This window comes from Macaca nemestrina, chromosome 5, assembly GCF_043159975.1.
Source record: "Macaca nemestrina isolate mMacNem1 chromosome 5, mMacNem.hap1, whole genome shotgun sequence".
NCBI lineage: Eukaryota > Metazoa > Chordata > Mammalia > Primates > Cercopithecidae > Macaca > Macaca nemestrina.
Genome location: NC_092129.1, coordinates 64,033,971 through 64,061,022, shown reverse-complemented (window position 1 = coordinate 64,061,022; position 27,052 = coordinate 64,033,971). Strand labels below are relative to the sequence as shown.

The 27,052-nt window shown below is 36.4% G+C and overlaps 1 non-coding gene across 1 annotated transcript; it reads left to right on the top strand.

Annotated features, from left to right (window-relative positions):
• Positions 1–15,139: 15,139 nt before the first annotated feature.
• On the top strand, positions 15,140–15,301 carry LOC139363533 (U1 spliceosomal RNA). The gene has a single exon (XR_011624154.1). It is a non-coding gene; the product is annotated as a U1 spliceosomal RNA (small nuclear RNA).
• Positions 15,302–27,052: the final 11,751 nt, after the last annotated feature.

The window sequence follows — 27,052 nt, the reverse complement described above, 5'->3', positions numbered from 1 at the left end:
TCTCTTTGTAAGTCTCTAAGGACTTGCTTTATGAATCTGGGTGCTCCTGTATTGGGTGCATATATATTTAGGACAGTTAACTCTTCCTGTTGAATTGATCCCTTTACCATTACATAATGGCCTTCTTTGTCTCTTTTGATCTTTGATGGTTTAAAGTCTATTTTATCAGAGACTAGTATTGCAACCCTTGCTTTTTTTTGGTCTCCATTTGCTTGGTAAATCTTCCTCCATCCTTTCATTTTGAGCCTATGTATGTCTCTGCATGTGAGATGGGTCTCCTGAATACAACAGACTGATGGGTCTTGACTCTTTATCCAGTTTGCCAGTCTGTCTCTTTTAATTGGAGCATTTAGTCCATTTACATTTAAGGTTAAGATTGTTATGTGTGAACTTGATCCTGCCATTATGATATTAACTGGTTATTTTGCTCGTTAGTTGATGCAGTTTCTTCCTAGCCTAAATGGTCTTTACATTTTGACATGTTTTTGCAATGGCTGGTACCGGTTGTTCCTTTCCATGTTTAGTGCTTCCTTCAGGGTCTCTTGTAAGGCAGGCCTAGTGGTGACAAAATCTCTAAGCATTTGCTTATCTGTAAAGGATTTTATTTCTCCTTCACTTATGAAACTTAGTTTGGCTGGATATGAAATTCTGGGTTGAAAATTCTTTTCTTTAAGAATGTTGAATATTGGCCCCCACTCTCTTCTGGCTTGGAGAGTTTCTGCCGAGAGATCTGCTGTTAGTCTGAGGGGCTTCCCTTTGTGGGTAACCCGACCTTTCTCTCTGGCTGCCCTTAAGATTTTTTCCTTCATTTCAACTTTGGTGAATCTGGCAATTATGTGTCTTGGAGTTGCTCTTCTCGAGGAGTATCTTTGTGGCATTCTCTGTATTTCCTGAATTTGAATGTTGGCCTGCCCTACTAGGTTGGGGAAGTTCTCCTGGATGATATCCTGAAGAGTGTTTTCCAACTTGCTTCCATTTTCCCCCTCACTTTCAGGCACCCCAATCAGACGTAGATTTGGTCTTTTTACATAATCCCATACTTCTTGCAGGCTTTGTTCATTTCTTTTGCTTCTTTTTTCTTTTGGTTTCTCTTCTTGCTTCATTTCGTTCATTTGATCCTCAATCGCTGATACTCTTTCTTCCAGTTGATCGAGTCGGTTACTGAAGCTTGTACATTTGTCACGTATTTCTCGTGTCATGGTTTTCATCTCTTTCATTTCGTTTATGACCTTCTCTGCATTAATTACTCTAGCCATCAATTCTTCCACTTTTTTTTCAAGATTTTTAGTTTCTTTGAGCTGGGTACGTAATTCCTCCTTTAGCTCTGAGAAGTTTGATGGACTGAAGCCTTCTTCTCTCATCTCGTCAAAGTCATTCTCCGTCCAGCTTTGATCCGTTGCTGGCGATGAGCTGCACTCCTTTGCCGGGGGAGATGCGCTCTTATTTTTTGAATTTCCAGCTTTTCTGCCCTGCTTTTTTCCCATCTTTGTGGTTTTATCTGCCACTGGACTTTGATGATGGTGACGTAGTGTTGGGGATTTGGTGTAGGTGTCCTTCCTGTTTGATAGTTTTCCTTCTAACAGTCAGGACCTTCAGCTGTGGGTCTGTTGGAGATTGCTTGAGGTCCACTCCAGACCCTGTTTGCCTGGGTATCAGCAGCAGAGGCTGCAGAAGATAGAATATTGCTGAACAGCGAGTGTACCTGTCTGATTCTTGCTTTGGAGGCTTCCTTTCAGGGGTGTACTCCACCCTGTGAGGTGTGGGGTGTCAGACTGCCCCTAGTGGGGGATGTCTCCCAGTTAGGCTACTCAGGGGTCAGGGACCCACTTGAGCAGGCAGTCTGTCCCTTCTCAGCTCTCAACCTCCATGTTGGGAGATCCACGGCTCTCTTCAAAGCTGTCAGACAGAGTCGTTTGCGTCTGCAGTGGTTTCTGCTGCATTTGTTTTTGTTTACTGTGCCCTGTCCCCTGAGGTGGAGTCTACAGAGACAGGCAGGTTTCCTTGAGCTGCTGTGAGCTCCACCCAGTTCGAGCTTCCCAGCGGCTTTGTTTACCTACTTAAGCCTCAGCAATGGTGGGCGCCCCTCCCCCAGCCTCGCTGCTCCCTTGCTGGTAGATCACAGACTGCTGTGCTAGCAATGAGGGAGGCTCCGTGGGCGTGAGACCCTCCCAGCCAGGTGTGGGATATAATCTCCTGATGTGCCCATTAGCTTAAAGCGCAGTATTGGGGTGGGAGTTACCCGATTTTCCAGGTGTTGTGTGTCTCAGTTCCCCTGGCTAGGAAAAGGGATTCCCTTTCCCTTTGTGCTTCCCAGGTGAGGCGATGCCTCGCCCTGCTTCAGCTTTCACTGGTCGGGCTGCAGCAGCTGACCTGCACTGATTGTCCGGCTGTCCCTAGTGAGATGAACCCAGTACCTCAGTTGAAAATGCAGAAATCACCGGTCTTCTGTGTCACTGGCGCTGGGAGTTGGAGACGAGCTGTTCCTATTCGGCCATCTTGCCCCGCCCCCCCATGCTCGATCATATGGTTTTTATCCATCATTTGATTGATATAATGTATCACATTGATTGATATAATGTATCACATTGACTGATTTGCATATGTTAAACCATGCTTGTATCCCAGGGATAAGTCCCACTTGGTCATGATGAATGATTTCTCTAATGTATTACTGAATTTGGTTTGCTAATATTTTGTTGAGGACTTTTGCATCAATATTCATCAGAGATAATGGCCTGTAGTTTTTTATTCCTTCCTGCTTGCCTGCTTCCTTCCTTCCTTCCTTCCTTCCTTCCTTCCTTGCTTCCTTCCTTCCTTCATTCCTTTCTTTCTTTCTTTCTTTCTTCCTTTCTTTCTTTCTTTCTTTCTTTCTTTCTTTCTTTCTTTCTTTCTTTCTTTCTTTCTTTCTTTCTTTCTTTCTCTTTCTTTCTTTCTTTCTTTTTTTCTTTCTTTCTTTTTTTCTTTCTTTCTTTCTCTCTGTCCCTTTCTTTCTTCCTTCCTTTCTTTTTTTTCATTTTTATGTATATTTTTCTGTTTTTGCTATCTGAATAATACTGATCTCATGGAATGACTTTGAAAATATACCCTACTCCTCTATTTTTTGGAATATTTTGAGTAGGTTTGGTATTAGTCTTTAAATGCTTGGTGGAATTCAACAGCGAAGCCATCAGGTCCTGGGCTTTTCCTTACTGTAAGACTTTTATTATATCTTTGATCTCGTTACTTGTTATTGGTGTGTTCAGGTTTTAGATTTCTTCCTGGTTCAATCTTGGTAGGTTGCATATATCTAGGAATTTGTCCATTTCTTCTAGATTTTCAAATTATCAGCATATAATTGTTCATAGTAGCCACTAACGACCCTTTGAGTTTCTGCAGTATCAATTGTAATGTCTCCTTTTACATTTCTGATTGTATTTACTTGCATTTTGCCTCTTTTTTTCTTAGTCTGGCTGAATGTTTGTCCATTTTCTTTAGGTTTTCAAGAAACCAACTTTTTGTTGCATTGATGTTCTGTATTTTTTTTTCCATTTCAATTTTATTTATTTTTGCTCTGATCTATGCTATTTCTTTTTTTCTAACAAATTTGGGTTTGGTTTGCTCTTGCTTTTCTAATTCTTTAATATACATCATTAGATTGTTTATTTGAAGTTTTTCTTCTTTTTGACGTAGGCATTTATAGCTATAAACTTCCCTGTTAGTACTGCCTTGGCTGTATCCCACAGGTTTTGATATGTTGTGTCTTCCTTATCATTTGTTTCATGACATTTTTCAATTTCCTTCTGAATTTCTTCAATGACCCACTGGTCATTCAGGAGTATAATATTTAATTTTTATGTATTTGTATAGTTCCCTAAATTCCTCCTATTAATTTGTAGTTTTATTCCATTGTGGTCAGAGAAGATGCTTTATGCTATTTTAATTTTTTGAAATGTTTTAAGACTTGTTTTGTGATCTAACATATGGTCTATTCTTGAGAATGATCCATGTGTGCTGAGGAAAAGAATGTGTATTCTTAAGCTCTCAGATGAAATGTTCTGTAAATACTTTTAGATCCATTTAGTCTATATTACAGATTAAGTCTGTTTTTGCTGTTGTTGTTGTTGTTGTCATTGTTCTTGATTTTTCTGCCTCAAAGATCTGTCTAGTGCTGAAAGTGGGATGTTGAAGTCTCCGGCTAATATTGTATTGTATTGGGGCCTATCTCTCTCTTTAGCTCTAATAATATTTCCTTTATATACCTGGGTGCTACCCTGTTGGGTGCATATATATTTAAAATTGTTATATCCTCTTGCTGACTTGACCTTTATCTTATGTAGTGAACTTCTTTGTCCTTTCTTGTAGCTTTTGTCTTGAAATCTATTCTGTCTCATATGAGTATACCAAATTCTGCTGTTTTTTGGGTTCAGTTGGCATGGGATATCTTTTTCCATCCCTTTATTTTCAGTCTATGTGTTTCTTTATATGTGAAGTGTGTTTCTTGTAGGCAACAGATCAATGGCTCTTGTTTTTTCATCCATTTTGCCAGTCTCTGTCTTTTGATTGAAGGGTTTACTCCATTTACATTTAATGTTATTATGGATAAGTGGGAATTTATTGCTACCATTTTGTTATTTGTTTTCTGATCTTCTTTTCTTTCTTTCATTTCTGTCTTCTTATAGTAAAGATGATTTTCTCTGGTGATATTAGTTTCTTGCTTGTGTGTGTGTGTGTGTGTGTGTGTGTGTGTGTGTGTGTGTATCCATTGTATGTTTTTTGGTTTGAGGTTACCATGAGGCTTTCAAATAATCTCTTATAACTCATTATTTTAACCTGATTACTACTTAACACTATTTGCATAACAAATGAACCAGAAGAAAGAAAACTAATAAATGTCACCATAACTTCATCCCCACTACTTTTTTTGAAAACTTTTTTTTTAATGATATTTTAAGTTCTGGGATACATGAGCAGAACGTGCAGCCTTGTTACATAGGTTTACATGTGCCATGGTGGTTTGCTGCACTGATCAACTCGTCATCTACATTAGGTATTTCTTCTAATGCTATCCCTCCCCTAGCCTCCCACTCCTCAACAGGCCCCAGTATGTAATGTCTTCCCTGTGTCCATGTGTTCTTATTGTTCTATTCCAACTTCTGAGTGAGAACATGTAGTGTTTGGTTTTCTTTTCCTGTGTTAGTTTCCTGAGTATGATGGTTTCCAGCTTCATCCATGTCCCTGCAAAGGACATGAACTCATACTTTTTTATAGTTGCATAGTATTCCATGGTGTATATGTGCCACATTTTCTTCATCCAGTCTATCATTGATGGGCATTTGGGTTGGTTTCAAGTCTCTATTGTGAACAGTTCTGCAAAAAACATACATGTACATGTGTCTTTATAGTAGAAGGATTTATAATCCTTTGTGTATATACCCAGTAATAGGATTGCTGGGTCAAATTGTATTTCTGATTCTAGATCCTTGAGGAATTGCCACACTGTCTTCCACAATGATTGAACTAATTTACACTCCCACCAACGGTGTTAAAGCATTCCTATTTCTCCACATCCTCTCCAGCACTGGTTGTTTCCTGACTTTTTAATGAATGCCACTCTAACTGACATGAGATGGTATCTCATTGTGGTTTTGATTTGCATTTCTCTAATGACCAGTGATTATGAGATTTTTTCATATTTTGTTGGCTGCATAAATGTCTTCTTTTGAGAAGTGTCAGTTCATATCCTTCACCCACTTTTTGATGAGGTTGTTTGATTTTTCTTGTAAATTTGTTTAAGTTATTTGTAGATTCTGGATATTAGCCCTTTGTTGGATGGATACATTGCACAATTTTTCTCCCATTCTGTAGGTTGCCTGCTCAATCTGATGATAGTTTCTTTTGCTGTGCAGAAGCTCTTTAGTTTAATTAGATCCCATTTGTCAATTTTGGTTTTTGTTGCCATTGTTTTTGGTGTTTTAGTCATAAAGTCTTTGCCCATGACTATGTCCTGAATGGTATTGCCTAGATTTTCTTCTAGGGCTTTTTTATGGTTTTAGGTCTTATTTTAAGTCTTTTATTTTAATTTTTTAGTTTTAGTTTTTCTGGGATGAAGTCTCTCTCTGTCACCCAGGTTGGAGTGCAATGGCACAATCTTGGCTCACTGTCATCTCTACCCCCCCAGGTTCAAGTGTTTCTCCTGCCTCAGGCTCCTGAATAGCTCAGATTACAGGCACCACTACCATGCCTGGCCAATTTTTGTATTTTTACTAGAGATGCAGTTTCACCAGGTTGGTCAGGCTGTTCTCAAACTCCTGACCTTGGATGATTAACCCAATTTGGCCTCCCAAAGTGCTGAGATTACAGGCATGAGACACCACGCCAGGCCCATACCCACTACTTTTTAACTTTTTATTGTTTCCATTTATATCATATTGTACTGACTATATCTTAAAAAGTTGTAGCTATGATTTTTTATTGGTTCACCATTTAGTCTTTCTACTTTGGATAAGAGTAATTTACACATTGCAGTTACAGTGTTATAATATTCTGTGTACTTACTACTACCAGTAAGTTTTGTACCTTCAGATCATTATTTATTGCCCATTAATGTCCTTTTCTTTCTAATTGAAGTACTACCTTTAACATTTCTTGTAGGACAGTTCTGGTATTGAGAAAATCCTTCAACTTTTGTTTGTCTGGGAAAAACTTTATTTCTTCTTCATGTTTGAAGAATATTTTCACCAGTTATATTATTCTATGGTAAAAATTATTTTCCTTCAGCATTTTCAATATGCCATGCGACTTTCATCTGTCCTGTAATGTTTCCACTGATAAGTCTGCTGCCAGATGTACTGGAGTTCCATTATGTATTATTTGTTTATTTTCTCATGTTGCTTTTAGAATTCTTTATCCTTAACTTTCAGGAGTTTTGACTGTTAAATGCCTTGAGGTAGTTATCTTTGGATTAAATCTACATCATGTTCTATAACCTTCTTGTACTTGGGTATTGATATTTTTCTTTCAGTTTGGAAAGTTCTCTGTTATTATCCCTTTGAGTAAACTTTCTCTCTTTTTCTCTGTTCCCTCTATACGGTCAATAACTCTTAGATTTGGCCTTCTGAGGCTATTTTCTAGATTGTGTAGGCATGCTTCATTGTTTTTATTCTTTTTTCCTTTTGTCTTCTCTGTGTATTTTCAAATACCCTGTCTTCATGCTCACTATTTTTTTCTTCTACTTGTTTGATTCTGCTACTAAAGTACTCTGAGGTATTCTTCACTATGCCAATTGCATTTTTCAGTTCCAGGATTTCTGCTTGATTTTTTTTCATTACTTCAATGTCTTTGTTAAATTTATCCAATAGAATTTTGCATTCCTTCTCTGAATTATCTTGAATGTTTTTGAATTTCCTCGATGCAGTTACTTTGAATTCTCTATTTAAAAGGTGACATATCTCTGTTTCTCCAGGATTTTTCCCTGGTGCCTTATTTGGTTCATTCATTTGGTTGAGTCACAATTTCCTGGATGGTGTTGATGCTACTAGATGTTCTTCAGTGTCTGGGATTTGAAGAGTTAGGTATTTATTGTAGTTTTCACTATCTGGTCTTATTTGTAACTGTACTTTTGGGAAGGCTTTTCACAAATTATTTGAAAGAACTTGAGTGTTGTGATGTAAGCAGTTTCTGCTTTAAGGAGTATCCCAAACCCAGTAACATTGTGGTTCTTTCAGACTTGTAGAGTTATCACCTTGATGGTCTTGGACAAGATTAGATAGAGGTCTAGCTCATATTCTATTGTATTGTGGCTGAGTTGGCATTCAAAACACATGATGCAGTTCTTCCCACTCTTCTTTCCCCTTTGCAAAGGCAGAGGAGCCCCATCCCATAACCATCACCACCCTAGGCCATAAGGAGTACTGCCAGATTTCCTCTGATGTTCCCTTGAGGCCTACGATCTCTTAAGGTAGCTTGTCATGAATACTCCCTGGCCCAGAACTCACCCTTCAGTGCAGTGGTCTCCCCTCTGGCTTAGGGAAGCTCCAGAACTGCTGTCTGAGAGTCAAGTCCTGGAGTCAGGGACCCCATGAGCTTGCTTGGTACTCTACCTCCCTGTGATTATGATGGTACCTAAGGTGCAAGACAAAGTCCCCTTTGCTTTTCCCTCTGCTTGTCTCAGAGACAAGGAGTTTTGCCCCATAGCCACCACAGCTGATAATCTGCTGAGTCTCACCTGAAGCCAGCAAGTCTCAGAAGCTCACCAAGGCCCTCAATGTAGCAACCAGGTATCACTGCTGGTTACTCAGGGCCCAGGGGCCCTTCAGTTAGTAAGTGATGAATGCTGGCAGGACTGGGTCTTTTCCTTCAAAGAAGCAGGTTCCCTTCTGGCCCAAGGTATGTCTAGAAATGTCATCTGTGAGCTAGCACCTGAAATGGGGGCCTCATGATTCTGATTGATGCCCTATCCTGTTGTAGTTGAGCTGGTATCTAAGATGCAAGACAAAGTCCTCCCCAACCTTCCCTCTCCTCTCCTCAAGCAGAAAGAAGGCGTCTCATAAAGCACCCAACTGAGCTGTGCCTGTAGTTAGGGGAGGCATGATGCCAGCACTGCCAGCACTCCTGTAGCCACCCCAGCTGGTGTCTCAGTAGGTCACATGCCTCCCCAGTCCACTGTCCTTGGGACTAGTTCAGTCTTAAGACTTACCTATGAGTTGCAGTCCTTTTGGCTTCGACAGACTTTCAAGTTTTCTTAGAAAGAGAACATTGTGGTCCTAGGTGGTGAGGTTTGTGGGCACTCAAGTTTGGACTGCTGAAATAAATGATTTTCTGCTGACTAGGGCTGATTTAAATTATCCCTCTATAAGTGGTCACTTTGTCTGGTTTCCTTGTCCAGTTCAGTGCCTCAGAATTGCTCTATTCTCCGCCAATGCCCATAGAGGCTCTTCACACCATGCTGCAGCTGCCTGAAGTGAGGAAGGAGTGGTCTTGGTAATTCAGAACTCTCTTTTTTGTCTCTTCAGTGACTCTCTCTGGGATATGAAGTGAAAGTCAGTCAGGTACTATGCATGCTCAGCTGACTTTTCATTCTCATGACTGGGTTTTTCCTATGTAGATAGTTGTTAATTTGGTGTCCTTGTGAGGGATACAGGGATGGGGATGATAGGTGGAGCTTTCTATTCCACCATCATGCTCCACCTCTCAACTGAGGCCAGTGATTTTGAAAATGCATAAAATGAACTAATTCCATAAATAATATTATTTACCAGAACTGACTCAAGAAACAGTGCCTAAATCCTCCTGAAATCATTAAATATATTGATATAAATCAATAGATTAAAAAATTTTCAACAAAGAAAACAATAGGCCTTGGAAGTTTTGCAGCTGAGTTACCTTACCATTTAACATTATGATTACGTGCTCTGTCTATGAGGTCAATGACTTTGATAACAAATGAGACTCTTGTGTTTCTGCCATTGCCACAAGATGAACAATTACCAGCTAGCCTGCTACTTCAGGGAGGATGAGAGTGATATGGAGCAGACCACATCCTACCTATAACTTGGAGTCAATACATGTGGTCCCAGCCTAGAACAGCTAACTACAGTCTACCAACAGAAGTATGAATGAGTAGAAATAATTATTGCTTTAAGACATTGAGTTTGGGGTGGTTTATTATATAGTATTATTTTATCAATAGCTAATATTCACTGTAGATAAAGCATTTAATGAAATTCAACAACTACTCATGCTAGACTATTAGTAAATTAGGACTAAAAGAGAAATTCCTTTTGTGCATAAAGTGTATCTTCCAATAAATCTATAGTAAGCATTATAAACTTATGTATTCAAAATCTTTTTGGCTAGAAATTTCGCTTCTAAGGAATGTCCTAGAGAAAATCTTACACACATGCAAGAATACATGTATAATTATTTCACTAGCATTATTCTTAATACTGCAGAAAACTAGAAACAGGCAAAAGTGTTTTTAAAATGGCAAATATAAAACTAAATTGTTGGCTATTCAATTTTAAATGGAATATTAAAAGGCAGTGCATATAAATGAACTATAATGATTTGCAACAACAAAGGTGACTCTTACCTACATAATACTAGAATGGCAAAATGTTTTGGACTACATACAGCATGAATTTATTTGTATAAATCTCAAAACATAGATATTGTTTTAAAGAAATTTTAATTTTTATTTTTATGAGCACATAATTGGTGTATCTATTTATGGGGTACATTAAAATATTTTGATACAGAAATACAATGAATGAAAATCAGATCAGGGAAAGTGGGGTAACCATCACCTCAAACATACATTATTTTATGATGTTACAAACATTCCCATATGCTCTTTTATTTTAAAATATACAATAAATTATTGTTGACCAATAGTCACTTTGCTGTTCTATCAAATATTAGATCTTATTCATTCTATTTAGCTATGTTTTTGTACCCATTAACCATCCCCATTCCCTTTTATCCCTACCACTACCCTTTTCAGCCTCTGGGAATCATAGATCTAATCTCTATCTTCATGAGTTCAATTGTTTTAATGTTTAGTTCCCACAAATACATGAGACCATGCAAAGTTTCTCTTTCTGTGCCTGGCTTATTTCACGTAACATAATGATCTCTAGTTTCATCCATGCTGTTGTAAATGACAGCATCTCATTTTTCTTTATGGTTAAATAGTACTTCACTGTGTATAAATACAATATTTTCTTTATCCATTGATCTGTTGGTGAACACTTAGGTTGCTTCAAAATTGTGTCCTTTGTAGGGACATGGATGCAGCTGGAAACCATCATTCTCAGCAAACTATCGCAAGAACAGAAAACCAAACACCGCATGTTCTCACTCATAGGTGGGAACTGAACAATGAGATCACTTGGACTCGGGAAGGGACACATCACACACCGGTGCCTATCACGGGGAGGGGGGAGGGGGGAGGTATTGCATTGGGAGTTATACCTGATGTAAATGACGAGTTGATGGGTGCTGACAAGTTGATGGGTGCAGCACACCAACTTGGCACAAGTATACATACGTAACAAACCTGCACATTATGCACATGTACCCTAGAACTTAAAGTATAATTAAAAAAAAAACCTGGTTATTGTGAATAATGCTGCAGAAAACATGGGAGTGAACATATCTCTTCAATATATTGATTTGCTTTCTTTTGGGGATAGACATAGGAGTGGGATTACTCGATTGTGTAACCGTACTTTTAATTTTTAAAAGAACCTCCAAACTCTTCTTTATAGTAGTTGTACGAATTACATTCCCACCAAAAGTATATGAGGGTTCCCTTTTTCTCACATTTTTGCCAGCATTTGTCATTGCCGGTCTTTTGGATATAAGCCATTTTAACTGGAGTGAGATGATATCTCATTGCAGATTTTATTTGCATTTTTCTGATTATCAATGATGTTGAGCACATTTTTATATGATTGTTTTCCATTTGTATGTCTTTTTTTGAGAAATGTTGATATGGTTTAGCTGTGTCTCCACCCGAAATCTCATCTTAAATTGTAATCCCCACAATCCCCACATGTCAAGGGAGAGACCAGGTGGAGGTAACTGAATCATGGGGGTGGTTTCCCTCATGCTGTTTTTATGATAGCTAGTGAGTTCTCATGAGATCTCATGATTCTATAAGTGTTTGATTGTTTCTCCTGTGTTCACTTCTCCTTCCTGCTGCCTTGTAGAGAAGGTGCCTTGATTCCCCTTTGCCTTCTACCATAATTGTAAGTTTCCTGAGGCTTCCCCAGCTATGTGAAACTGTCAATTAAACCTCTTTCCTTTATAAATTACCCAGTCTCAGTATGTTCTTTATAGAAGTATGAAAATGGACTAACACAAATGTCTATTAAGATCTTTTGCTCATTTAAAAATCAGATTATTAGCTTATTTTTCTATATAGTTGTTTGAGCCCCTTATATATTTTGGTTATTAATCTCTTGTCAGATGGATAGTTAGCAAATATTTTCCACCATTCTGTGAGTTGTTCCTTCACTTTGTTGATTGTTTCTTTTTCAATGCAGAAGCTTTTTTAACTTGATGTAATCCAATATATCCAGTTTTGTTTTAGTTTCCTGTGCTTGTGATGGGGTATTACTCAAGAAATCTTTGCCCAGTCCAAAGTTCTGGGGGAGTTTCCCCAATGTTTTATTTTAGTTGTTTCATAGTTTGAGGCCTTAGATTTAAGTCTTCAATCTTTTTTTATTTGATTTTTGTATACGGTGAGAGATAGAGGTCTAGTTTTATTCTTCTGCATACGAATCAAAACACAGATATTCTTAATTTGAATGTGGTTACTTGGTTGTTATTTTGCTATTGGGATTATATTTTATATATTTGTTATATATCCATTTGTATCTATCGATATGAGATCAAATATAATATGGAATAAAATATAATCAAAGTTTATGCCAGAATTCCATTATAATAACAACGTCAGTTGGCAGTCTAATAAAAATTTATTGAACACACTGTATTTTAGCCTTGGTGCTTTTATGAGAAACTTACAATGTACAGCGATTGAAGTCATTTGAAGTATTGCTATTTATGTGCAGTATCATATTTTTGTAATTATTTTTCAGCTACAGAAATATGACTGCCCTCTGAATAAAACAGGTGACAGGCAATTCGAAACTGTGGGACATTATGTCTTATTTATCTGTGAAAGGCTATGATATAGTCAGGAAGAATATGATGGTACCTACTCTCAATATTATTATTCAAAATTTCATAAAGATAAATATAAACAGGACACAGATATTCATTGGTTACACAAGGATTAAACTACCATATATCCAAAATATATGGATTAAACTACCACATATTTTGTATAAAATGTGATTACCTACCTAGAAAACCCAAGATAAAAAAATAAAAAATCCCATTAAAAATAATAAGGCATTTGTAGACAAAATTTAACACACAATAATTTTTCCATATAGGGTAATAATCAATTAGAACATATCATGGAACAATACCCCAATCAGAATAGCAGCAGAAATAAAAAACAAAACAAAAAAAAAAAAACAAAAAAAAAACAGGGAGAATTAAACCTAACAAAAGATCTGAAAGACTATTATGAAAAGCAATATAACACTCTTGAAGTATACGCAAATCAGCCTAAAGAAATGCAGAGGCATATCATGTTCCTGAAAGACAATATTTAACATTGTAAATATGTTATTTCTCCCCAAATTGATCTATAAATTTATAAAATCTTAAAAGAACTCTTTGTGAACCTTGACATGTTTAATTTAAAGTTCAATTGAAGAGAAAAATGTAATAATAGCCCAGGCTACTTTGAAAATATCAAAAAGTGGCATTTACTCAATTTCATTAAAAAATACATAGTGTAAAGCTGTATAGCAGCTAAACCTACCCTACTTAAACAGGTGTTCAGGAAGAGGCAATTTGCACAGAAAAAGAGTATAAGATCAGATCCAGCTACATAGGAAAATTTAATATGTGACAAAGGCAATGTCATATGTTACCCTGTGATGAAATTAATGGGGAACAAATAGGCTATTGAATAAATAGTAGTGGGACAATTTTTGACAGTGTGGAAATAAAATTAAGTTTTGCCCTACCTTGCAACCTCACAAAATTATTTTGAACTAGACCAAACAATTATACATAAATTACAGAAACATAAAATTATATTTAGAAAATAAAGATAATATTTATTTATAATTTAGGGCTTTGAAGGGTTTTCTAAGAAAGCCCTAAATTCAGAATTCATAAAGGAGACAGTTGTCATATTTACCTATATAAAAATTTAAAACTTTCAAACGACAAAATTACAATAAATAAAAGAAAAGTGACAGACTGGGAGAAAATATGTTACACATGTAACTGTCAAAAGATTATTTACCATAATTTATAAGGACCATATATTATGAAACAAAAAATTATACAATGAATTAAATAACTAAAAATAGCTTTAAAACATTTTAAAATGTGCTCAACTTCATTAGAAAGCAGGAAAATGTAAATGAAAAGAAAATGATATATTTTTTCTCATCACGGTAGGAAAAAATTACGAAGCTTAATAATCTCTATAGTAGGTAATGATGATGTAAAACAAGTGCTAATTAACTCTGTAGGTTTGTGCACAAGTCTATTTACACACTGCTATAAAGAATTTCCCTGACACTGGGTAATTTATAAAGGAAAGAGGTTTAATTGACTCACACTTCAGCATGACTTGGGAGGCCTCAGAAAACTTATAATCATGGTGGAAGGGGAAGCAGGCATGTCTTACATCGTGGCAAGTGAGAAAGAGTGAGCAAGAGCAGGGAATACTGCCTTATAAAACCATCAGATCTCATGAGAACTCAAATCAGGAGAACAGCATGGCGGAATCTGCTCCCATAATTCAATTACCTCCCTCCCTTGATACATGGGGATTACAGGAGAAGCAGGCAAGTCTTAAATAGCAGCAGGCAAGAGAGAGAAAGAAAGAGAAAGAGGGTAAACCGCCGCTCATAAAACCATCAGATCTCATGAGAACTCACTATCATGAAAACAGCATGAGGGAAACAGTCGCCATGATCCAGTCACCTCCCACCAGGTCCTTCCCCTGGCAGGTAGGGCTTAAAATTTGTATTACACTTCGAGATGAGATTTGGGTGGGGACATAGCCAAACCATATCTAGTTGATTCAGCCTTTTGCAGAGAAAAATTTCAGAATCTAACAAAAATTTAACGTGCAGTCTTTCTAGTGCCAGTGATTCTACCTCTAGATGTCTTTTCTGGAGAAATAAGCCCCACTTGCCTAAAGATGCAAATGCAAGGATTTGATAGTTAATGAAACAACACTCAAACTACGCATCCATTTGTAGTTGAATTTGTACTGTTGAATTTGTAGTATATTTGTACTGTAGAATAATGACATAGATTATATATATATATATATATATAAATACCAGTCACATATATGCCAGCATAGAAAGATCTCCAACACATATTGAAAAGTGGAAAAAGCAAATTACTGTTATTAAGTAAAGAATTATGACACTTGGTAAAAAATGTGTTTAAAAACAAAATTACATGTGTGCATATGCATACATTAACACACACATATACAAATATATGCATGTGTATATATCTTACATATTTCATGGGAGGTGATATGGGGATACTTACCAGGCAGGTGAGATATTGTGATTATGAAGGTGGTTTACCCAGATTGGGGCTTATCCATTGCACTCTGGATATTCTGACCCCTGTGACGTCCCCTAATGTGGAAAACCCAATGGCATAATTTGTGGTAGTGAGGAACTTCATTTGCACTTTCCCTCAAAAAGAAATTAAAAAGTAAAAACAAACCAAAAAAAAAAAAAACACACACACACAAAAAGAAAGAAAAGAAAAGAAGAGAAGACAAAAGCAAATTAAAAAAAAAAGAAAGAAAGAAAAGAAAAGTTACCTGATATGAATTGCAGCCTACTTACTGTTAACCCTCATTACCTGTGAAGAGGAGAGTGAGATTCACCTAAGTGAAATTGGGCTATTTATTCTTACAATATAAGGGTTCTGTGCTTCAATTTTTTTAAATAAAATGTTTATGTAACTAAAATTAAACCAATACAGATGTAAAGAATAACTAGAAGTGTGAGCAAATTAATATGGCATTTTAATATTTGGAATGAAATCTTGGTGTTGAATCAACTAGTGTAACTCAATTTGCCATACTACATACATTTATCTACTTGATTTGCATTTGGAGCAAAAGCAGGAAGGAGTCATCTTTATTGAGGCTTTAAGTAAGAGTCTTCAACAAGTTTTTGGTGGTGATAGATTGATGGGTCCAGAAAACTCTTGCACTGGGATTCAGAGATATGTTGACATAGTGTACATACTTGTGTCAAATGAGAGGAAGACTGCCTTTCGGACGCACAGACTAATGGGTTCTTGCTGGATTGACTATCATTCCCACCTCAATAAGAATTCCAACAGACATCTGTAGGAGTTATAGCTGAGTTGAATACCAAGCTGTATCTTAAGTTGTGGGCAAGATTCATTGCTTTTAATTAGTTCCTCGAGGTAGGTATGTGATAAAATACATATATATAAATATATTGAAATGGAGTCTCTCTCTGTCTCCCAGGCTGCAGTGCAGTGGCATGATCTAGGCTCACTGCAAGCCCCGCCTCCCGGGTTCATGCCATTCTCCTGCCTCAGCCTCCCCAGTAGCTGGGACTACAGGCGCCCGCCATCACGCCCGGCTAATTTTTTGTATTTTTAATAGAAACGGGGTTTCACTGTGTTAGGCAGGATGGTCTTGATTTCCTGACCTCGTGATCGATCCACCCGCCTTGGCCTCCAAAAGTGTTGGGATTACAGGCATGAGCCACCGCCCCCGGCCTAAAATATTCTTTATAAAAATGCTTATGAATAAGTAAGCTAGAAATACCTAATCTTTTGAGAACTGATGAAAGGATATTCCCTGTGGAAAAATATACTTATGTAATACATTTGTATACAATGCCTTTTATGTAAATTTCCCATTTGACTTCATGCAAAAAGGGAATGATATATTTGTTGCACGGGGTTGATCCTACCCACCCCACCCCACGCAACCCGCAAACAACACGCATTTCCCTGGATCTTTTTAAGTACCATACCCTGCTTGATTCAGTCTCCTTTCTTCTATCTGACATTCCTGGAAATATACAAAGTACAAGACAGGAAATTTTGCAGCATAGTTATATTTTGTTAATAAACATAAAATTATATAAAACAATACACATTTATTGGTATTTTAATGGTAGTGAATATGTAGTCACAGTACCAAGCACTATTCTGAGAGGAAACTGAAGAAACGAGATGTTAAGGAACCTGCCCATGGACCCACAGCTGGTAAGGAGCAGAACTGGGATTCGATTCCAGCCCCTGAGCTTACGCTTTTACGTACTATGATATGTGGAAGTGCCACGTCCCAATTCCTCTACACACCCATAAACCTGACGAAAGGTTTTTTGTCATGGTTGAACTTCCTGGTTGTCCTTGAAGATTTTTCCCCTTCTTAAAGTCCCTCTGAAATTATTGTCCCAGCGCCTCAAGAAACTGCTGTGCCTTCTCATTGCCTCAACCCAAATGCTTTGCTGGAAGTTAGGGAAGCCAGTTCATTTTTGCTTGCACTCACCATCTTTTCTGCTTTCTCTCCTCCAGAAAGTCACTTTTAGATGCCTCAAGAGGCCTTTTCTCTTTAGACAGTTAACAGTCTCTGGTTCCTGTGACATCGTACACAACATATGGTATTGGGTTTTCTGATTGTTGCTCAGTCATTAAACCTTACATAGATGTTATGTATGAATGCAGCCCATTCCAGAGTGGAATGGTTGCGTCTCTCCTTCAATCTCATCATCTGTGTTTCACTCACAGCTTTTCTGCGGCTTTCACAAACTGTGGCATTGCCTTTTAAAACTGCTCCCCAAATGTGAAAACTCCCAACTGCCTGTTATTCACATGCATTCTCCAATCCTGACTGTATTGACTGTGGTGCACTCCAAGCAAAGAAAAGTCCATCACACACTTCAATCAAGTTCAAGGGACACAAGAACGGACTTATTGCCTGTGATTTTTGCTCAACTGCTCAAATTAGACAAGGACATTGCTTTGGGCTAGAAATATTGTTTAGTCTTCTAAGTATACTTAGATCCCACTGTAAAAGAAAGATCATAGTTAATACAGGTTGAGAACACAAAAAGGATTTAAATACTTAGGCTGATGAATGAGGGAACTGGTGAGAAAAGAGACCATAATTCAAAGTATTTGATTGCTAATTAGTAAGGCCAGTGAACGAGGAATAAAAATCACTAATTATCAGTTCTCCATTAATATTTCATGTTGATATGCTTCTGTTAGATATTTTATATATCAGAGCTACATGAAGTTTAGGGTTTTATTTAAGAGAATATGTCTAGATTTGAATCTTGAAAATTAAAGCTATAAAACTGATTACATTGGTGATTTGTTAAAGAGAATATTCCTTCTCTTAGTTAAAATTTTTAACTGATTTTATACTGTTTTCCCTTAGGACCCAAGTAGTGTATCCCAACATTCTAATCAAGTAAGTGGTCTAGAGTCTAAGGCAGTCTGCTCACTAACACTGATGCTCACCTGCCCACCCAGGATCCCCATCATTCCCCATTCTGCATCTTCCATTTCACACAGGAAGGAAGGAAGAAAGAGAGGAAGGGAGGCCAGGAAAGAAAGGGTAATAATTCCCTTAATCCCCAAACTTTATATTGAGGACATACTATGCACTAACCCAGTGTGAGGTGTTTTCTTTATATATACTTGTCTTACCCACCTCCATTCAGTCTAATGCAAGATGAAAAGCCAGCATTTTCAAACGTAAGAAACCTAAATAATTATATCTTCTTCTTATTTTATAGTTGGGAATACTGTGATCAGGAAGGTTAAGAAACTTGGAGGATCATACAGTTTGTTGGTGACAATCTCAGGGAAAATCTACAAATCTCTCTACTTCTGGCTTTTCATACAATTTCCATTGATATTTGAATAGAACTCTTGGTAAATAACATATTCAGTGTAAATCTCAGGATGTAGAAAACACAAGAAACTCTAATTCAGACACAATATAAACTCCTTTATAGCCAAAAATGGTGATAGCGAGTCCTTACCCATCTCCTCTGAGAGGAGCAGGAGGAACTAGTATTTTCTATTATGCTTAGTCCAAGCCTTTAAAAAAATTCTTAATTCTGACTATTTTTGTTACTAGAATAAATGTTAAACTTAAGATATGGAATTCTATGTTTATTTTTAGCTCAGTATTAACTACCAAACTTAATTAAAATACTAACTGGTCTGGACCTATGTTTCCTAAATTGCTAAAGGAGAGGGTTGGAAAAGATGATCATTAAAGCCTTTTTCAGCTGTTGCATGATTTTATGAATTATGGAAACCACTTCCTATCTAAATAGATTATAAAGGATGAAAAAGTTTCTTTCCAGATTATTTTTCTAAATTAATGAATCTGTGATAAGTTGGTAAAGTTGTACGTGCAGATAGGGAATAGACGTATTGTATCATATCTTATTGTATAGTACAGTATAACATAATGTAGTGTAGTATAGTATACTAAAAGAAGTGTATAGCAAAAGAGGAGATAGCAGTAAGATGATAGCCATCATGGAAAAAATAAATAGGTAAGAGCATAAATATTTGGGGAGGATCCAGGGACATTATTATCAAATTATTTGAATATTATTTAAATAATTTCCTATTTCTGAATCTTTTATGACCTTTTTAAAAAGTCATAAATTAAGACATTTTGATATTGAGTTGATTGGAAAGTTACCACTTGAACAATTTGGATGAATAAATATGGAAGTGTAATAAACAAACAGCCGCTCTCTACATTTCTGAACTTTTTGAGCATGATTCTCAAAGCCTGAATGTAACTCTGGTTAGTGGCATCCATGCTGAGCATTGTTCTCAGGAATTGATAAAGATTCCTACCTTATCTAGATTTTTGTCTGACTCTTCTGAGCCCTCTTCTCCACTAGGCCTCAGTCTTGGCTTGCCTTTAACAAGAATCTCCCTATCCTTGATATAGCCTCTTAGTAATTTCCCATTTGCTGACCCCTTCTCTTTGCCCATTGGCTACATATCCCCAGTTATCCATACTGTATTCAGAGTTGTGTTCCGTCTGTCTCCTCTATTGCAATAGTCTTGAATAAAGCCTTCTTTACAATTTTAATAAGTGGTGAGCAAATTTTCTGTGAAATAAATAAACATAGTTGACTGCTTCCAAGACTGAAGAATGTCTGGGAAAAATGAACTTTGATGGTTTTTGCAAGAAAACTTAGTAGTCCCTTGAGTTCTCTCCAAGAAAATGTATATTTGGTACATTTTTACTAATGTGTTTAAAGCAGGAAAATTAATGCTAGTTCTTAAAGAACTATCAGTGAGGAAATTGCCTGGCAACAGCAATAGAACTGGGGAGGGAGATATCTATTACATCAGGGTTTTTTGGTTCCATATACATGTAAACATGTGCTCTGACCAGGCTGGACTGGTCAATGGATAAATTCGTCCTGTGAAATTAGATGACCCCCATTTTCTATCTCCCCCAAACTTCACTTTTTCACAATGTATCTATCCTTTACTGTGACAAACCAGGGGTTCAGCTACAGGGAGACTTTTGTAACTACCATTGTGATTCATAGGAGGCAAGACTAAATCTAATACATGATATCCTAATGACTAGAGAGATAAATTCATCACAAGAGGAAAAGCCATCTTGCTTGTTAAATCCAGCATAGGAATAGAACTACAATGGTTGTTCTCAGCCTGTGAGCACCTGGGGAGAAGAATGGCTATGTATAAGAATATATAGAGCTTTCCTTCAAGCACAGAAATACTGAGAAAAAAAATAGACTTCAGCCTCCCCAACCGAGCTCAACACAGAGGGAATGGCCATTATCCTCATTTTTCTGGAACATTTATCATTGCATGGGGAGAATTGGCTAGGATTGGCACTGAGGAATGGTGGCTGATTACCAGTAACACGTGACTAAGCATAGATGAACACATGGACATATACTTAAGTAAAACATTGAGAATTCCTTGAAATACTCTAAGAATGAGAACTCCTAAAAGGTCTGAACTTTCCACGTAGGTGAGTATAGCACTAAAACTCTCTGTGTTTGAGTATTAATATTAATGATACTAATTGGATTCAGAAGCTTAGAATATTTTGAATATTTCATTTTATATGAAAGGTATTGCTGATACAAGTTACATAGATTTTATAAGTATTGTCTAATAAGTTTCTTGTTTTATTTATTTTACTCAGTATTACATTTGTATTTGAATGGATCTTAATAATTCTTTACATTCAGAAAACTGTATCTTCACAAATATCACAAATACAAAGTTTTTATCATGTGAATCACATATTTTCATAGCATGTGTCAAACTGCCTGCTCAGAATAAAAATGAGCCCATATCTGGAAGTCAGGAGAAGGAATTTCAGTCCCTGACATGTACCCATCTGACTGCCTCTCTATGTCACCTCATTTCTCTGACCTCTGGGTTCTGATTGGCCTCTTAGAATGTCTTAGAATGTTCATCACTGTTCTATACATGCAATAAAAATTAAGTGAGTGAATTAAGTGTTGTGAATGCAAAAGAGATGCACTGGTAGCAGTTTTTCAGAAGATGCATTAAAGGCAGAATTCTCTCTCTTTTTTCTCTTTTTCTTCCTTTCTTTTTTTTTTCTTTCTTTCTTTTTTTTTTTTTTTTTTGAGACAGAGTCACTCTAGTGCCCAGGCTGGGGTGCAGTGGCATGATCTCAGCTGACTGCAACCTCTGCCTCTCAGGTTCAAGCAATTCTCCTACCTCGGCCTCCTGAGTAGCTGGGACTACAGGCACCCACCACCATGCCCAGCTAATGTTTGTTTTATTAGTACAGAATGGGTTTCACCATGTTGGCCTGGCTGCTGACCTCAAGTGACCCACCTGCCTCAGCCTCCCAAAGTGTCAAAATTACAGGCATGAGCCATCATGCCTGGCCAAAGGCAGAATTACCTTGTTTCAATTCTGTTGACTTATTAGAAGAAAAACTTGGGGCAAATTAATTTTTTGCTTCTCTTATCTATAAAGTAAGAAAAATTATTATATTTAACCTATCAGGCTGTTGTGAGCATGAAGTGAGCTAATATATGTTAAACTCATAAATGTTACTTAGCACATGATAAACAATCAAATATGAGTATTTAAGCTTTGAAACTTTTGTTTTCTCATAGTCTTTGAATTTTTAATATTTACGTTTAATACAGTTGTCTTACTTTCCTTTATAACATCTGTAAGGTGGCTCAAGATAGAAGTATCTAAAATACATACATTGAAAATTTCAAGGTGATCTATATTGGGAGAGATGTATGAAAAAACATATAATGCTACCCAACAGTAGAATGAAAATTAGTGGAAAAATAAGAATATTTATTTGTTCTTGTTTTCTTTTCATTCTGTTGTTCATGTAAGTGTGTATCGCATTTTTGTAAATAAAACCAAATTCCTGCAATTTTTACACCCATATTCTCTACCTCCAATTCCTCTTAATTTTTTTCTCTGTTTGGAACACAGTAAGCCCCAATAAGTTTGTAGGAATAGTCACTAATCATTAAGAGAAAAAAAAAAATGGAATGGAAATGGTCAAATGAAATAACCCAGGATTTGTGGCAGGAGGAGCACACTCTGGATTTTTCATTAGATGGAAAACTCTATTCATTTGGAAAGTTCTTCTTTATCCTTCTTTCTCTCTGTCTCTCTCTCTCTCAATCTCTGTTCATCTCTTTTCTTCTTCTAAAGATTCTGAGGAGTGAAAATGCTTCAATTATAGATTAGTCTTTTTGCAAGCATGCAAACATCTTTTCATTCATCCAAAAAATTTTACTTGGCCCCTACTAAGTACTGGGGTGCCAAGTATAAAATTTTAAGGTTAGGGTAACTACCATGGGTTGGCAACTGGTAATTTCTATTATACTTTGTTTTATTTTCTACATGTATTTGCAATAAGTAGGTCATTACTATCATAGCAGTAAATTCACCTCGAGGTCTTCTACCTCATAAATCACTTTCTGACAGCCATGCAGGTCAATGGTAACTCACAATGCATCCCCCTTCTTCTCCACTTCAGTGTGCACATTTACATACAATAAGAATAATGCAACAGAGGGTTTTAATTTTTAAAAATCACAGTAATCTGCTAAAAAATATTACAATCATTATGACTTATTCTCCAAGGGTTATCTTGGGAAACTTTAAGTTCATTCTACACTGCTTAGTAGAGACATGAATTTTGCCTTCTACAACTGAATATTCAAATTGCCCCAATTCATATAATTTATAAATTTGTAGTCTCATGTCTGAATGTTTCAATGTATGAATTTTTCAGAAAACTTAGCCTATATTTCTTATGAATAATTTACCAGTAAACCTTCAGGATATGAAACAACTGACTATCTTGTTTTCAATGAATTATTCACTAAAATTAAAATATTTGGAGAAACAAGTACTGTAAAACAAAGTGATATTATATACAGAAAATTTTTAAATTACTGCCAGGTGTGGTGGCTCACGCCTGTAATCCCAGCACTTTCGATACCGAGGCGGGTGGATCACCTGAGGTCAGGAGTTCGAGACCAGCCTGGCCAACATGGTGAAACCCTGTCTCTATTAAACATACAAAAATTATCTGGGCTTGGTGGTGGGCACCTGTAATTCCAGCTATTCAGGAGGCTGAGGCAAGAGAATCACTTGAACTCAGGAGGCAGAGGTTGCAGTGAGGCAAGATCCCACCACTGCACTCTGGCCTGGGCAATAGAATGAGACTCAGTCTCAAAAAAAGAAAATAATTTTTTTAGTTGTATGTTTTAAAATGAAAATTCTAAATCATATAAGTAAATCGTTTTTTTCTTTCACTTTTACATTTGAAAGCACTATTTATTCACTTATGAATACATAAATTCATATACACATATTTACTATCAAAATTTAATATATGTTGATTTTGAGGGGAATACATTTAAATTGTACTTCTATATTTTCCAAATTCCATTTGTTACCACAACACAATTTTAAGTAATCCCATATGCCCACATATTACCACATTCTCTTCAAACACTAATACAAATAAATGTATATGTGTGTATATATTCACGCACATATATCTATGTTTATATATGTATACACACACATACATATGCACATACATATATATACAATTTTTGCACACAATTGTAAAATTTCCAAACATATTTAATTTTTCTAGTAATTATTTGTTATTAATATTCAATTTAATTTCACCTAGGTCAATGGAGATGAGTTACATGCCAATCCTTTGCAATGTGTTGAAACTAAATTTATGCATATGGCATGGGATTAATTTTCATGAATGTCCCATGTGTTCTGAAAAAACAGAGGATTTTGCCATTGATGGGTATAAAGTTTCATGTCCATGCGAATCACCCAGGTAGTGTGAATTCAGATCTCAAGCCTGCTGCAATGGCTAGTTTGGGATTATGGAAAATCAAAGAAGAGTTTTTCTCTCCACTTGGCACTTGATGTGAAATAGGAAAATTTTCTCAGTATCCCCTTTGCATAGCAAAGTTTAGTTCTAATTCTCACTTTTACTGGGAGTGTTTATTTCTAACCCTCACTTTTACTGTGAGTCCAGCGTCTATGGGGTCATCTCTTATTATGTTCACTATCTTGGGAACATGCTGTCTTTTAACTCCCCTCTCCCATACCCCTCATACTACCATGGAAGCTTGAGATAACTAGAGATGGGTAGTCATCTACAAGATAAAAACCAGCTTTGGGGCTTGCTAACCTGGTTTTCTGGTATCATTAGAATATTGGGGGGCTTTTAACATTTATTGATTTCCTGAAAGTTCAGAAATGCATTTGGAATGATGTTATACACGTTTTAAAATATTTTTCCAGCAATTTAGTTAATTCCACCACTTCTGGCACTTGGGAAGATTATTCTGTGTGACTAATCTACCATATTATTGAAAACAGGAGCACCTGAACATCTTTTTAAGAAGGAAGTGACATGCTGAATTTTGAAATCTTTCACAGAAGACCAATTTGATTTAATACTACAGACGTATTATTAGATACTAATGGAATCAACAAAAGCATCAAGAACAGATGGGAGTAATTCTCTTCAAACTGGAATAATAGATGAAAAACTCATAGGATGTGCTTAGGTTCTCCTTTCTTCTTATTTTAAATATATGCATTAGACACACTCAAATGAGAATATATTTGTTAAAGAAAACAACACCATGACATAATTTAAAAATACTTTTAAGTTAAGAGAACACAATACTCCCTCAAAGAATTAATTCTCAGAGCCTTTTATATGAAAAGTGCATAAGCAACAGTAACACATGAGGGTGAACTTGGTTTATGAGTATTTTGCTCTGAGTCTTTAGGTAATAATTATGAAGCCATATGCTGATAAAAAGCACTCATGAATTAAGTACTTTTTGGTCTGCTATCCTGAAATTGCCTGACTCTGAAATGAGGAGGCAGACACAGTGAGGGAATTACAAAGGAAATAGTTTTCTCAGGAAATTCTACTCTCCATAATCTAATCTTGGCACAGCTGCAATGCAATTAAGGAACACCAGAGGCAACTTACAGCAAGAGAGTTTTATTTGTTATTATTATTTTTTTTAACCACATGACAGTGTATCTATTAGAAAAAAACAACAGACAATTGACTCTCTCAAAAACCTCTGAGAATTTTTTAAAAATTTAATTTCAAAACAACAAGGAATGGGGAATCATCTGAGTGGAAAACCTCAAATGATGAGAATCTTTTTCCCCCTAGCTCCATTCTCTTAACCAACTTCAGGGTTTAATCTCATGTAATATTTTTTAATAAAGTAATCTGGTTAAAATAATTTCATAGAGATAATCATACTTAAAGATGACTTTATGATCTTTTGGGCATAATGTGTGTGCACTGGGATAAATTACAGAAAGAGATTGTGAGCCTGTTGGACAAGTAAACAGCATGAGAAATTTTAGAAACAATACTTCAAAGGTATGAGACTTTGAAAAACAACCTTAACAATAAATATAGGATTACAGTCCTTCAGTTACATGATGTCATATACAAAAAGCTTGGAAGTCCTGATCACCCATTACCTAAAACCAACAAGTTCAACAAAAGCCTTATGTCATTGCAATTAAGAGAGAAAGAGTGAAGTTTCACATAAGTAAATGCTTGACTGGCAAAGCACAAGGAAATTCCCCATATTCCAAGGCAGTTTCCTATACCCAGTGTGCACACACTCAGCCCTATTGGTAAGTGTATTTTACACCTAGAGATTCAGCAAAAATAGGCAATACTTCTGCAGAAATATTTAAGTTCAAACATTACTTGAAAATATACAATTATTTTTAATTTGCCAAAATCTGGATTTTTTTTTTTTTTTTTGAGACAGTCTCTCTCTGTTGCCCAGGCTGGAGTGCAGTGGCGTTATCTCACTGCAAGCTCCACCTCCCAGGTTCATGCCATTCTCCCGAGTAGCTGGGAGTACAGGCACCTGCCACAACGCCCTACCTTTTCTTTTTTTTAGTTTTTAGTAGAGATGGGGTTTCACCATGTTAGCCAGGATGGTCTCGATCTCCCAACCTCGTGATCCACCCGCCTCGGCCTCCCAATTTCTCTACTGGTAAAGTAGAGAACAACATCTGAAATTTAGACAGAAGCAGACATATTAGCTGCAGACAGTAAAAATACAGAACTGAAAAGGTCTTTGGAGATGATCAGGTTAACACAGGTCACACAGCAGGTAAAGAAAAACAACATGATTTTGTGGAGATGGAAACATAATTGTTAAGGGCAAGGACAGAGATCTGGGTAATCCCACAGTTGCAGGAAGTATAGTTTTAGCACCAGAGGCTGATGTCTGGACTTGGAGAATGGGATATGGAGATAAATTCTCAATCCCAATGAACCTCCTGGCAGGCCACTGTTAAGAGAGCCAGGGTGTAAAAGAGATGGGTAGGCCAAAGAAGAACAAAGGGCTGTACTGACACAGGAAGGAGAATGCTAGCAAGAAAATTTCAAAGGAGAAAACAATGATGAAGAGGAGTTGAAAAGAAGTATTCTATCCATGGTTTTTTAGAGCAGAAGTTCTCAACGTTTTTGGTCTCAGAAACCTTTTACACTCCTTAAAATCAATGGACATCAAAAGGCTTTTATTGTCCTGATATGTGTTTTCTATGTTTTATATGTGCTGATGTGCATTCATATTTATTGTAATACAATAAATTAATTTTTAATTTTAATTTTAATTTTTAATTTAATTTTAATTTGTAAAATTAAAAAATAATGTAGAATTCTTAATTCGTTAAAAAATAAACCCAATACTAGTTAACACAAATAACTTATTTTTCTGAACAAACGCTATGCTTTCTAAACCCAAAAATATTTAGCAAAAATACTGATATTGATTTACATTTTACAATTCTATTTAATGTCTGGCCTAAT